Here is a 13,010-nt window from a genome sequence, read left to right as displayed (position 1 = left end):
ATAGAAAAGGTAACTTTGCGGTCAGCACAAAAAACTACAAAAAGACCACGCAGAGTGTGCAAAAAGACCTCCCCACCGACTCACGGTGCGGAGGTGCCACTCTGCCTCCCAGAGCTTCCAGCTAGCAAGGCAAAATAATGATAGCAAGCTGGACAAGAAAACAATGAACAAATAATAAGCTAGCAGGGACTTAGCTTCTGCTGGAGTAGACAGGTCACCAGAAAGATCCAAGAGCGAACTGAACAAGTACAAGAACATTGACAGCTGGCATGGAGTAACGATCTGAGTGGAGTTAAATAGAGCAGCCAGCCAAAGAATAAACTACGTTACCTGTGGAAGGAACCTCAGAAGCAGCAGCTCCACTCACAGCCACCAGAGGGAGTCCATGGACAGAACTCACCGAAGTACCATTCATGACTACAGGAGGGAGTTCGATAACAGAATTCACAACAGGAGGGGTCACCGAACCCTCACCAGAACCCCCAGGCCGATTAGGACGAGCCAAATGAAAGGCACGAACTAGATTGGCAGCGTGAACATTAAGGCAAAAACCCAGGAATTATCTTCCTGACCATAACCCTTCCACTTGACCAGGTACTGGAGTTTCCGTCCATACGAGAATCCAAAATCTTTTCCACCACATACTCCAACTCCCCCTCGACCAACACCGGGGCAGGAGGATCAACGGAGGGAACCATAGGCGCCACGTATCTCCGCAATAACGACCTATGGAACACATTATGGATGGCAAAAGAAGCTGGAAGGGCCAAACGAAATGACACAGGATTGAGAACTTCAGAAATCTTATACGGACCAATGAAACGAGGATTAAACTTAGGAGAGGAAACCTTCATAGGAACATAACGAGACGACAACCAAACCAAATCCCCAACACGAAGTCGGGGACCAACACAGCGCCGGCGGTTAGCGAAACGTTGAGCCTTCTCCTGGGACAATGTCAAATTGTCCACCACATGAGTCCAAATCTGCTGCAACCTTTTTGGAAGTGCATTAAAACAGCAAGGTGGATTGCTGTTGAGGGGAACTAGAGAAAAAAAAATCTATAAATCTTCAGCATAGCGAGTGTGAGCGAGCTGAGTGTGACCAGAGCGTAAGTGTGGACGGCGGTAAGTGTGACTTGTGATTCAGTGAAGAGGTATTTGGAAAGCCTTTAACAAATATCTGTGTGAATTGGTGTGAGTTGCTGAATTGGGAGTAGCTATATTCATAAGCGGTTAACTTAGGGTGGGGGCTCATAGTTAAGGGTTTATAAGGGGCAGCTGTTTGGGGCTCAAGTCCTTTTTGGAAGTGCATTAAAACAGCAAGGTGGATTGCTGTTGAGGGGAACTAGAGAAAAAAAAAATCTATAAATCTTCAGCATAGCGAGTGTGAGCGAGCTGAGTGTGACCAGAGCGTAAGTGTGGACGGCGGTAAGTGTGACTTGTGATTTAGTGACTTTGGAGTCAGGGAGTTTCCAAGGGAGGAATTACTGAATTGCTGTCTGTTTTGTATTAATACTTTGTATTTATTTTTTTATTATTTAACTTTTCTGTCTGGTGCAATCCCCATTAGGAAATGTGCTCCACTCTTGTTAATGCCATCCAGTGCACATCTTGCCACATGTATGCAATCCTTGAGCAGCCGATCGAGGGTGCATACTGCTGTGCGAGATGTGAGCACGTTGTGTATTTGGAAACCCAGATTCTGACTCTAAATGTGCAGCTGGCAACACTGAGATCCATTGACAATATGGAGAGGAGTCTTCTGCTCACGGAGCAGACACTAAATGGGACAGATGAGGGGGGGGGGATGGTAGGATGGAGCTGCAGGATGGTGAAGTAGCAAGCTGGGTGACAGTTAGGAAGCGGGGTAGAGGGAAGAGTGCCAGGGAGGCTAGTCCTGATCTAGAACACCCCAATAAGTTTGCTAAGTTGGCAGATGAGGGGGGTGCCAGTACAGGGGTAGCACTGCTGCAGCCAGGCATGTCCTCTGAAAGCCGGGGGAGTGACTGCTCCAGTAAGGAGGGAAATAGGAGAGCAGGGCAGGCCAGACAGGTGCTGGTAGTGGGGGACTCAATTATTAGGGGAACAGATAGGGCAATCTGTCACAAAGACAGGGATCGTCGAACAGTGTGCTGCCTACCTGGCTCTCGAGTCCGACACATCGCTGATCGGGTGGACAGATTACTGGGAGGGGCTGGTGAGGACCCAGCGGTCATGGTGCACATAGGCACAAATGACAAAGTTAGAGGTAGGTGGAAGGTCCTTAAAGATGATTTCAGGGAATTAGGCTGCAAGCTGAAAGCAAGGACCTCCAACATGGTATTCTTCGAAATACTGCCTGTACCACGTGCCACGCCAGAGAGGCAACGGGAGATTAGGGAGGTTAATAAGTGGCTCAAGAATTGGTGTAGGAAGGAGGGGTTTGGGTTCCTGCAGAACTGGGCCGACTTCTCAGTTGGCTACAGGCTCTACGCTAGGGATGGACTGCACCTCAATGGGGAGGGTGCAGCTGTGCTGGGGGAGAAAATGGCTAGAAGGTTGGAGGATTGTTTAAACTAGGGATTGGGGGGGAGGGTATTCATTTTATAGGAGGGAAAGATAGTGCAGATAGAGACCTGGGCACAAATAAGGAAGTTGGGGGTGGCGGTGGCATGGGGGGTGGGGTTAGAACAGTTAATAATTTAAGAAAGAGTAGAGGTACAGAGAGGAACATCAATTGCATGTATACTAATGCCAGAAGCCTCGCCAACAAAATGGACGAATTAGAACTAATGTTGTTGGAGCTTAATTATGACATCGTGGGGATATCTGCAATGTGGCTGGATGAGAGCCATGACTGGGCTGTTAACTTGCAGGGCTATAGTCTGTTCAGAAATGACCGTACAGATAAGCGAGGGGGTGGGGTGTGTCTATATGTAAAATCGTCCTTAAAACCTATCCGGCGTGATAATATAGGTGAATTTAATGAAAATGTAGAATCCCTGTGGGTGGAGATAAGGGGAGGGGGAAAAATAATAAATTACTGATAGGGGTTTGTTATAAATCTCCAAAAATAATGGAAGCAATGGAGAATATCCTCGTAAAGCAAATAGATGAAGCTGCGACTCAAGGAGAAGTCATTATTATGGGGGACTTCAACTACCCTGAAATAGATTGGGGAACAGAAACCTGCAGTTCCAGCAAAGGTAATCGGTTTTTGACAACTATGAGAGACAATTACCTTTCACAACTGGTTCAGGACCCAACAAGAAGGGGGGCACTGCTAGACCTAATATTAACCAACAGGCCAGACCGCATATCAAATATAAGGGTTGGGGGTTACTTGGGAAATAGCGATCACAAAATAATAAGTTTTCATGTATCCTTTAAAAAGATGTGTAATAGAGGGGTTACAAGGACACTAAACTTCAAGAGGGCAAATTTCCAACGGATGAGAGAGGATCTTGGTGCAATTAAATGGGACGATATCCTGAGACACAAAAATACACAAAGAAAATGGAAGACATTTATTGGCATCCTGGATAGGACCTGTGCACAGTATATACCGTATGGGAATAAACATACTAGGAATAGGAGGAAACCAATATGGCTAAATAGAGCTGTAAGGGGCGCAACAAGTGACAAAAATAAAGCATTTAGAGAATTAAAAGTAGGTAGTGAGGAGGCATTAAATAAATACAAAAAATTAAATAAATTCTGTAAAAAGCAAATCAAGGCAGCAAAGATTGAGACAGAGAGACTCATTGCCAGAGAGAGTAAAAATAATCCCAAAATATTCTTTAACTACATAAATAGTAAGAAACTAAAAAATGATAGTGTTGGCCCCCTTAAAAATAGTCTGGGTGAAATGGTGGATGAGGATGAGGAAAAAGCCAATATGATAAATGACTTTTTTTCATCAGTATTTACACAAGAAAATCCCATGGCAGACAAAATGACTAGTGATAAAAATTCCCCATTAAATGTCACCTGCTTAACCCAGCAGGAAGTGCGGCGGCGTCTAAAAATCACTAAAATTGACAAATCTCCGGGCCCGGATGGGATACACCCTCGAGTACTGCAGGAATTAAGTACAGTCATTGATAGACCATTATTTTTAATCTTTAAAGACTCCATAATAACAGGGTCTGTACCACAGGACTGGCGTATAGCAAATGTGGTGCCAATATTCAAAAAGGGAACAAAAACTGAACTCGGAAATTATAGGCCAGTAAGCCTAACCTCTACTGTGGGTAAAATTCTGGAGGGAATTCTAAGGGATGCTATACTGGAGTATCTGAAGAGGAATAACCTCATGACCCAGTATCAGCACGGGTTTACTAGGGACCGTTCATGTCAGACTAATATGATCAGTTTCTATGAAGAGGTAAGTTCCGGACTGGACCAAAGGAACCCAGTAGATGTAGTGTATATTGACTTTTCAAAAGCTTTTGATACGGTGCCACACAAAAGGTTGATACATAAAATGAGAATAATGGGGATAGGGGAAAATATGTGTAAGTGGGTTGAGAGCTGGCTCAGGGATAGGAAACAAAGGGTGGTTATTAATGGAACACACTCGGACTGGGTAGCGGTTAGCAGTGGGTTACCACAGGGGTCAGTATTGGGCCCTCTTCTTTTTAACATGTTTATTAATGACCTTGTAGGGGGCATTCAGAGTAGAATTTCAATATTTGCAGATGACACTAAACTCTGCAGGGTAATCAATACAGAGGAGGACAATTTTATATTACAGGATGATTTATGTAAACTAGAAGCTTGGGCTGATAAATGGCAAATGAGCTTTAATGGGGATAAATGTAAGGTCATGCACTTGGGTAGAAGTAATAAGATGTATAATTATGTGCTTAATTCTAAATCTCTGGGCAAAACCGTCAATGAAAAAGACCTGGGTGTATGGGTGGATGACAAACTCATATTCAGTGGCCAGTGTCAGGCAGCTGCTACAAAGGCAAATAAAATAATGGGATGCATTAGAAGAGGCATAGATGCTCATGAGGAGAACATAATTTTACCTCTATACAAGTCACTTGTTCGACCACACTTAGAATACTGTGCACAGTTCTGGTCTCTGGTGTATAAGAAAGACATAGATGAACTAGAGCGGGTGCAAAGAAGAGCGACCAAGGTTATTAGAGGACTGGGGGGTCTGCAATACCAAGATAGGTTATTACACTTGGGGCTATTTAGTTTGGAAAAACGAAGACTAAGGGGTGATCTTATGTTAATGTATAAATATATGAGGGGACAGTACAAAGACCTTTCTGATGATCTTTTTAATCATAGACCTGAAACAGGGACAAGGGGGCATCCTCTATGTTTGGAGGAAAAAAGGTTTAAGCATAATAACAGATGCGGATTCTTTACTGTAAGAGCAGTGAGACTATGGAACTCTCTGCCGTATGATGTTGTAATGAGTGATTCATTACTTAAATTTAAGAGGGGACTGGATACATTTCTGGAAAAGTACAGTATAATGTTGCAGGGTATATACACTAGATTCCTTGATAGGGCGTTGATCCAGGGAACTAGTCTGATTGCCGTATGTGGAGTCGGGAAGGAATTTTTTCCCCAAGGTGGAGCTTACTCTTTGCCACATGGGTTTTTTTTTGCCTTCCTCTGGATCAACATGTTAGGGCAAGTTAGGTTAGGCTATGGGTTAAACTAGATGGACTTAAAGTCTTCCTTCAACCTTAGTAACTATGTAACTATGTAACCTGTCCACCACAGTATCCACACCAGGACAGTCCGAAGGCTCAACCTGCCCTGAAGAGAAACGAGGATGAAAACCAGAATTACAGAAAAATGGCAAAACCAAAGTAGCCGAGCTGGCCCGATTATTAAGGGCGAACTCAGCCAAAGGCAAGAAGGACACCCAATCTGTTGTGAATTCTGTTGTCAAGCTCCCTCCTGTGATCATGAATGGTACTTCGGCTGGTTCTGTCCATGGACTCCCTCTGGTGGCTGTGAGTGGAGCTGCTGCTTCTGAGGTTCCTTCCACAGGTGATGTAGGTTATTCTTTGGCTGGCTGCTCTATTTAACTCCACTTAGATCATTGCTCCATGCCACCTGTCAATGTTCCAGTATTGGTCTAGTTCACTCCTGGATCGTTCTTGTGACCTGTCTTCCCAGCAGAAGCTAAGTTCCTGCTTGTTTTTCTTTAGTTTGCTATTTTTTTCTGTCCAGCTTGCTATTTTGATTTTTGTCTTGCTTGCTGGAAGCTCTGGGACGCAGAGGGAGCGCCTCCGCACCGTGAGTCGGTGCGGAGGGTCTTTTGCGCCCTCTGCGTGGTCTTTTTGTAGTTTTTTGTGCTGACCGCAAAGTTACCTTTCCTATCCTCAGTCTGTTCAGTAAGTCGGGCCTCACTTTGCTAAATTTATTTCATCTCTGTGTTTGTATTTTCATCTTTACTCACAGTCATTATATGTGGGGGCTGCCTTTTCCTTTGGGGAATTTCTCTGAGGCAAGGTAGGCTTATTTTTCTTTCTTCAGAACTAGCTAGATCCTTAGGCTGTGTCGAGTTGCATAGGGAGCATTAGGAGCAATCCACGGCTATTTCTAGTGTGTGTGATAGGATTAGGGATTGCGGTCAGCAGAGTTCCCACTCAGAGCTCGTCCTATATTATTTGTAACTATCAGGTCATTCCGTGTGCTCTTAACCACCAGGTCTATTATTGTCCTTACCACCAGGTCATAACACCAATCATCCTGATCAGCAAAAACAAAGCATCTCAGATATGTCTCCAAAGTCTGATTAGTTCATTCGGTTTGGCCATTAGTCTGAGGATGTAAAGCCGAAGAAAAAGACAAATCAATGCCCATCTTAGCACAAAAGGACCCCCAAAACCTCGAAACAAACTGGGAACCTCTGTCCGAGACTATGTTCTCCGGAATGCCATGCAAACGAACCACATGCTGGAAAAACAATGGCACCAAATCAGAGGAGGAAGGCAATTTAGACAAGGGTACCAAATGGACCATTTTAGAGAAGCGATCACAAACCACCCAAATGACCAACATCCTTTGAGAGACAGGGAGATCTGAAATAAAATCCATGGATATATGCGTCCAGGGCCTCTTCGGGACTGGCAAGGGCAAAAGCAACCCACTGGCACGAGAACAGCAGGGCTTAGCCCGAGCACAAGTCCCACAGGACTGCGCAAAAGAACGCACATCCCGTGACAAAGAAGGCCACCAAAAGGATCTAGCCACCAAATCTCTGGTACCAAAGATTCCAGGATGACCAGCCAACACCGAACAATGAACCTCAGAGATAACTCTACTAGTCCATCTATCAGGGACAAACAGTTTCTCCGCTGGACAACGGTCAGGTCTATCAGCCTGAAACTTCTGCAGCACGCGCCGCAAATCAGGAGAGATGGCAGACAAAATTACCCCCTCTTTGAGAATACCCGCCGGCTCAGGAACACCCGGAGAATCAGGCACAAAACTCCTTGACAGGGCATCAGCCTTCACATTCTTAGCGCCCGGAAGGTATGAAACCACATAATCAAAACGGGAGAAAAATAGCGACCATCGAGCCTGTCTAGGATTCAACCGTTTGGCAGACTCGAGATAAGTCAAATTCTTGTGATTCGTCAAGACCACAACGCGATGCTTGGCTCCTTCAAGCCAATGTCGCCACTCCTCGAATGCCCACTTCATGGCCAACAACTTTCGATTGCCAACATCATAATTACGCTCAGCAGGCGAGAACTTTCTAGAAAAGAAGGCACATGGTTTCATCACCGAGCCATCAGAACTTCTTTGCGACAAAACAGCCCCTGCTCCAATCTCAGAAGCATCAACCTCGACCTGAAACGGGAGCAAAACATCTGGCTGGCACAACACAGGGGCAGAAGAAAAACGACGCTTCAACTCCTGAAAAGCCTCTACAGCCGCAGAGGACCAATTGACCACATCAGCACCTTTCTTGGTCAAATCAGTCAACAGTTTAGCAACACTAGAAAAATTAGCGATGAAGCAACGGTAAAAATTAGCAAAGCCCAGGAACTTCTGCAGGCTCTTCACAGACGTTGGCTGAGTCCAATCATAAATGGCCTGAACTTTAACAGGGTCCATCTCGATAGTAGAAGGAGAAAAAATGAAACCCAAAAATGAAACCTTCTGAACTCCAAAGAGACATTTTGACCCCTTCACAAACAAGGAATTCGCGCAAAGGACCTGGAACACCATTCTGACCTGCTTCACATGAGACTCCCAATCATACGAAAAGACCAAAATATCATCCAAATATACAATCATGAATCTATCCAGGTACTCTCGGAAGATGTCATGCATAAAGGACTGAAACACAGATGGAGCATTAGAAAGCCCGAATGGCATAACCAGGTTCTCAAAATGGCCCTCGGGCGTATTAAATGCTGTTTTCCATTCATCGCCCTGTTTAATACTCACAAGATTATACACCCCTCGAAGATCTATCTTGGTGAACCAACTAGCCCCCTTAATCCGAGCAAACAAATCAGACAACAGCGGCAAAGGGTACTGAAATTTGACCGTGATCTTATTAAGAAGGCGGTAATCAATACAAGGTCTCAAAGAGCCATCCTTCTTGGCCACAAAAAAGAACCCTGCTCCCAACGGTGATGACGACGGGCGAATATGACCTTTCTCCAAGGATTCCTTTATATAACTCCGCATAGCGGCGTGCTCTGGCACAGATAAATTGAACAGTCGGCCCTTAGGAAACTTACTACCAGGAATCAAATTAATGGCACAATCGCAATCCCTATGAGGAGGTAGGGAACTGGATTTGGGCTCATCAAATACATCCTGGTAATCCGACAAAAACTCAGGGACTGCAGAAGGAGTGGAAGGCGAAATTGACAGCAATGGATCATCACCATGTACCCCTTGACAACCCCAGCTGGACACAGACATAGATTTCCAATCCAATACTGGATTATGGACCTGTAGCCATGGCAACCCCAAAACGACCACATCATGCAGATTATGCAACACCAAAAAGCGAATATCCTCCTGATGTGCAGGAGCCATGCACATGGTAAATTGAGTCCAATACTGAGGTTTATTCTTGGCCAAAGGCGTAGCATCAATTCCTCTCAATGGAATAGGATACTGCAAGGGCTCCAAGAAAAAACCACAGCGCCTGGCAAACTCCAAGTCCATAAATTCAGGGCAGCGCCTGAATCCACAAATGCCATAACAGAATAGGACGACAGAGAGCAAATCAGAGTAACGGACAAAAGAAATTCAGACTGTACCATACCAATAGTGGCAGATCTAGCGAACCGCTTAGTGCGCTTAGGACAATCAGAGATAGCATGAGTGGAATCACCACAGTAAAAACACAGCCCATTCTGACGTCTGTGTTCTTGCCGTTCAGCTCTGGTCAAAGTCCTATCACATTGCATAGGCTCAGGCCTATGCTCAGAGAATTCCTGCGAAATGGTGCACAGCGCCGATCGATCTGAATGGCCAAGGACATTGACTCACTCAGACCAGCAGGCGTGGGAAATCCCACCATGACATCCTTAAGGGCTTCAGAAAGACCCTTTCTGAAAATTGCCACCAGGGCACACTCATTCCACTGAGTAAGCACAGACCACTTTCTAAACTTCTGACAATATACCTCCGCTTCATCCTGACCCTGACACAAAGCCAGCAAGATTTTCTCTGCCTGATCCACTGAATTTGGTTCATCATAAAGCAATCCAAGCGCCAGAAAAAGCGCATCTACATCACGCAATGCAGGATCTCCTGGCGCAAGGGAAAATGCCCAGTCTTGAGGGTCGCCACGCAACAAAGAAGTAATGATTTTTACTTGTTGAACGGGGTCACCAGAGGAGCGGGGTCTCAAAGCAAGAAACAGTTTACAATTATTTTTGAAATTCAGGAACTTAGATCTATCCCCAGAAAACAAATCAGGAATTGGAATTCTAGGCTCTAACATAGGATTCTGAACCACAAAATCTTGAATGTTTTGTACCCTTGCAGTGAGATGATCCACACCAGAGGACAGACCTTGAATGTCCATAGCTACACCTGTGTCCTGAACCACCCAGAGGTTTAGGGGAAAAGAAAGACAAAACACACTGCAGAGAAAAAAAAATGGTCTCAGAACTTCTCTTATCCCTCTATTGAGATGCATTAACACTTTGGGCCAGCTGTACTGTTATGGACCTGGTGGTTAGGAGCACCCGAAACGACCTGATGGTTAAAATAACAAAGGACAAACTCTGGGAAGTGGGAGCTCTGCTGACCGCAACCCCTAATCCTATCACACACACTAGAATTAGCCGTGGAGCGTACCTAACTAGGCCTAGACGCCTCTTCACAGCCTAAGGCTGGGTTCACATTGCGCTAGGTGTGTCCGTCTAACGGACTTGTTTTTAAGTAGTAAAAACGCAATGTAACGCACATACTAACGCGCCCATAGACTTGCATTGTCTGACGCATCGTGACGCATCCCTAAATTGGTATGCGTTTGTCACATAACGTTTTTTTTCTGACAGACCTTCAACGTGGCTTGCAGCGTTTTCGGGTCCGGCCAAGCTAACGCACTACTAACGGAAGCGTTCATTCTGCCATAGAAGGCTATGGCAAACGCAGTCAGACGCAAATCATGAAAAATTTCCAAATAGGACCACACGTTTTAATAGCGTTTGAGGGTGGTCACATGTGGTCATGTGACAGGAAATGTGATTTCGGCCATTAAAGGAGGAATATCCCACCCACACATTTCTCCTGAGGTCTACTGCACGTGACAGAGTGTTGCAAGAGATCACCGGAAATGTAAGTACATTTCTATATATATATATCTGTATACATCATGGGAGTCTATAATGTCCTTCGGATGTGTGTGTACTAAACATGTATTGCTTTGTTGCACACAGATGTCGGATACAGATGTCAGCAGCAGCAGCAGCGTGTCTGCGATTTTTTCTTCTGAGTCGGTAGGTTTGCACTTTAAAAAACCACAATATTTGTTGTGTGAAACGCCATTGTATTGAGCTAGGCACGTAATAAAAATCCTGTTTATTGTTTTATTGTGAATAGGAGTCTTCTGAGCCCGAGGCTGCTAGACCTCCCCCCAAAAAACAGGCAAAAACCACAAAGGTACATAGCACACATGTTGAATTTTTCAGGCATAAATTTATTGATCCAATGAATGTTAACATTATTTAATGTTAAAATAATTGTTTTTACATTTTACATACACAATAGGTTGTGGCACACGGAGGACACAAAAGAAAGAAGGTCCCTAGCCGTCTGTCGTCGCCACAACTGGCAGTGGTAAATATAAAACTAGAAATATTCTATCCAATATTTATCAACAATCTATCTATTCACTTTCTATCTACTATATCTATGAACTATCTATCAACTATCTATCGCTCCATCTATTTGTCTATCTATCTATATCTATGTATCTATCTATATCTATGCATCTATCTATCTATAGCTATGTATCTATCTATCTATATCTATGTATCTATCTATATCTATATATCTATCTATATCTATGTATCTTTACATAGTTACATAGTTATTAAGGTTGAAGGAAGACAATATGTCCATCTAGTTCAACCCATAGCCTAACCTAACATGCCCTAACATGTTGATCCAGAGGAAGGCAAAAAAGAAACCCATGTGGCAAAGAGTAAGCTCCACATTGGGGAAAAAAATTCCTTCCCGACTCCACATACGGCAATCAGACTAGTTCCCTGGATCAACGCCCTATCAAGGAATCTAGTGTATATACCCTGTAACATTATACTTTTCCAGAAAGGTATCCAGTCCCCTCTTAAATTTAAGTAATGAATCACTCATTACAACATCATACGGCAGAGAGTTCCATAGTCTCACTGCTCTTACAGTAAAGAATCCGCGTCTGTTATTATGCTTAAACCTTTTTTCCTCCAAACGCAGAGGATGCCCCCTTGTCCTTGTTTCAGGTCTATAGTTACATAGTTATTAAGGTTGAAGGAAGACTATATGTCCATCTAGTTCAACCCATAGCCTAACCTAACATGCCCTAACATGTTGATCCAGAGGAAGGCAAAAAAAACCCATGTGGCAAAGAGTAAGCTCCACATTGGGGAAAAAAATTCCTTCCCGACTCCACATACGGCAATCAGACTAGTTCCCTGGATCAACGCCCTATCAAGGAATCTAGTGTATATACCCTGTAACATTATACTTTTCCAGAAAGGTATCCAGTCCCCTCTTAAATTTAAGTAATGAATCACTCATTACAACATCATACGGCAGAGAGTTCCATAGTCTCACTGCTCTTACAGTAAAGAATCCGCGTCTGTTATTATGCTTAAACCTTTTTTCCTCCAACCGCAGAGGATGCCCCCTTGTCCCTGTTTCACGTCTATGATTAAAAAGATCATCAGAAAGGTCTTTGTACTGTCCCCTCATATATTTATACATTAAAATAAGATCACCCCTTAGTCTTCGTTTTTCCAAATTAAATAGCCCCAAGTGTAGTAACCTATCTTGGTATTGCAGACCCCCCAGTCCTCTAATAACCTTGGTCGCTCTTCTCTGCACCCGCTCCAGTTCAGCTATGTCTTTCTTAAACACCGGAGACCAGAACTGTGCACAGTATTCTAAGTGTGGTCGAACTAGTGACTTGTATAGAGGTAAAATTATATTCTCCTCATGAGCATCTATGCCTCTTTTAATGCATCCCATTATTTTATTTGCCTTTGTAGCCGCTGCCTGACACTGGCCACTGAATTTAAGTTTGTCATCCACCCATACACCCAGGTCTTTTTCATTGACGGTTTTGCCCAGAGTTTTAGAATTAAGCACATAATTATACATCTTATTACTTCTACCCAAGTGCATGACCTTACATTTATCCCCATTAAAGCTCATTTGCCATTTATCAGCCCAAGCTTCTAGTTTACATAAATCATCCTGTAATATAAAATTGTCCTCCTCTGTATGGATTACCCTGCAGAGTTTAGTGTCATCTGCAAATATTGAAATTCTACTCTGAATGCCCCC

Source organism: Ranitomeya imitator, chromosome 1 (assembly GCF_032444005.1).
Source record: "Ranitomeya imitator isolate aRanImi1 chromosome 1, aRanImi1.pri, whole genome shotgun sequence".
Taxonomy (NCBI): domain Eukaryota; kingdom Metazoa; phylum Chordata; class Amphibia; order Anura; family Dendrobatidae; genus Ranitomeya; species Ranitomeya imitator.
This window is presented reverse-complemented; position numbering follows the sequence as displayed.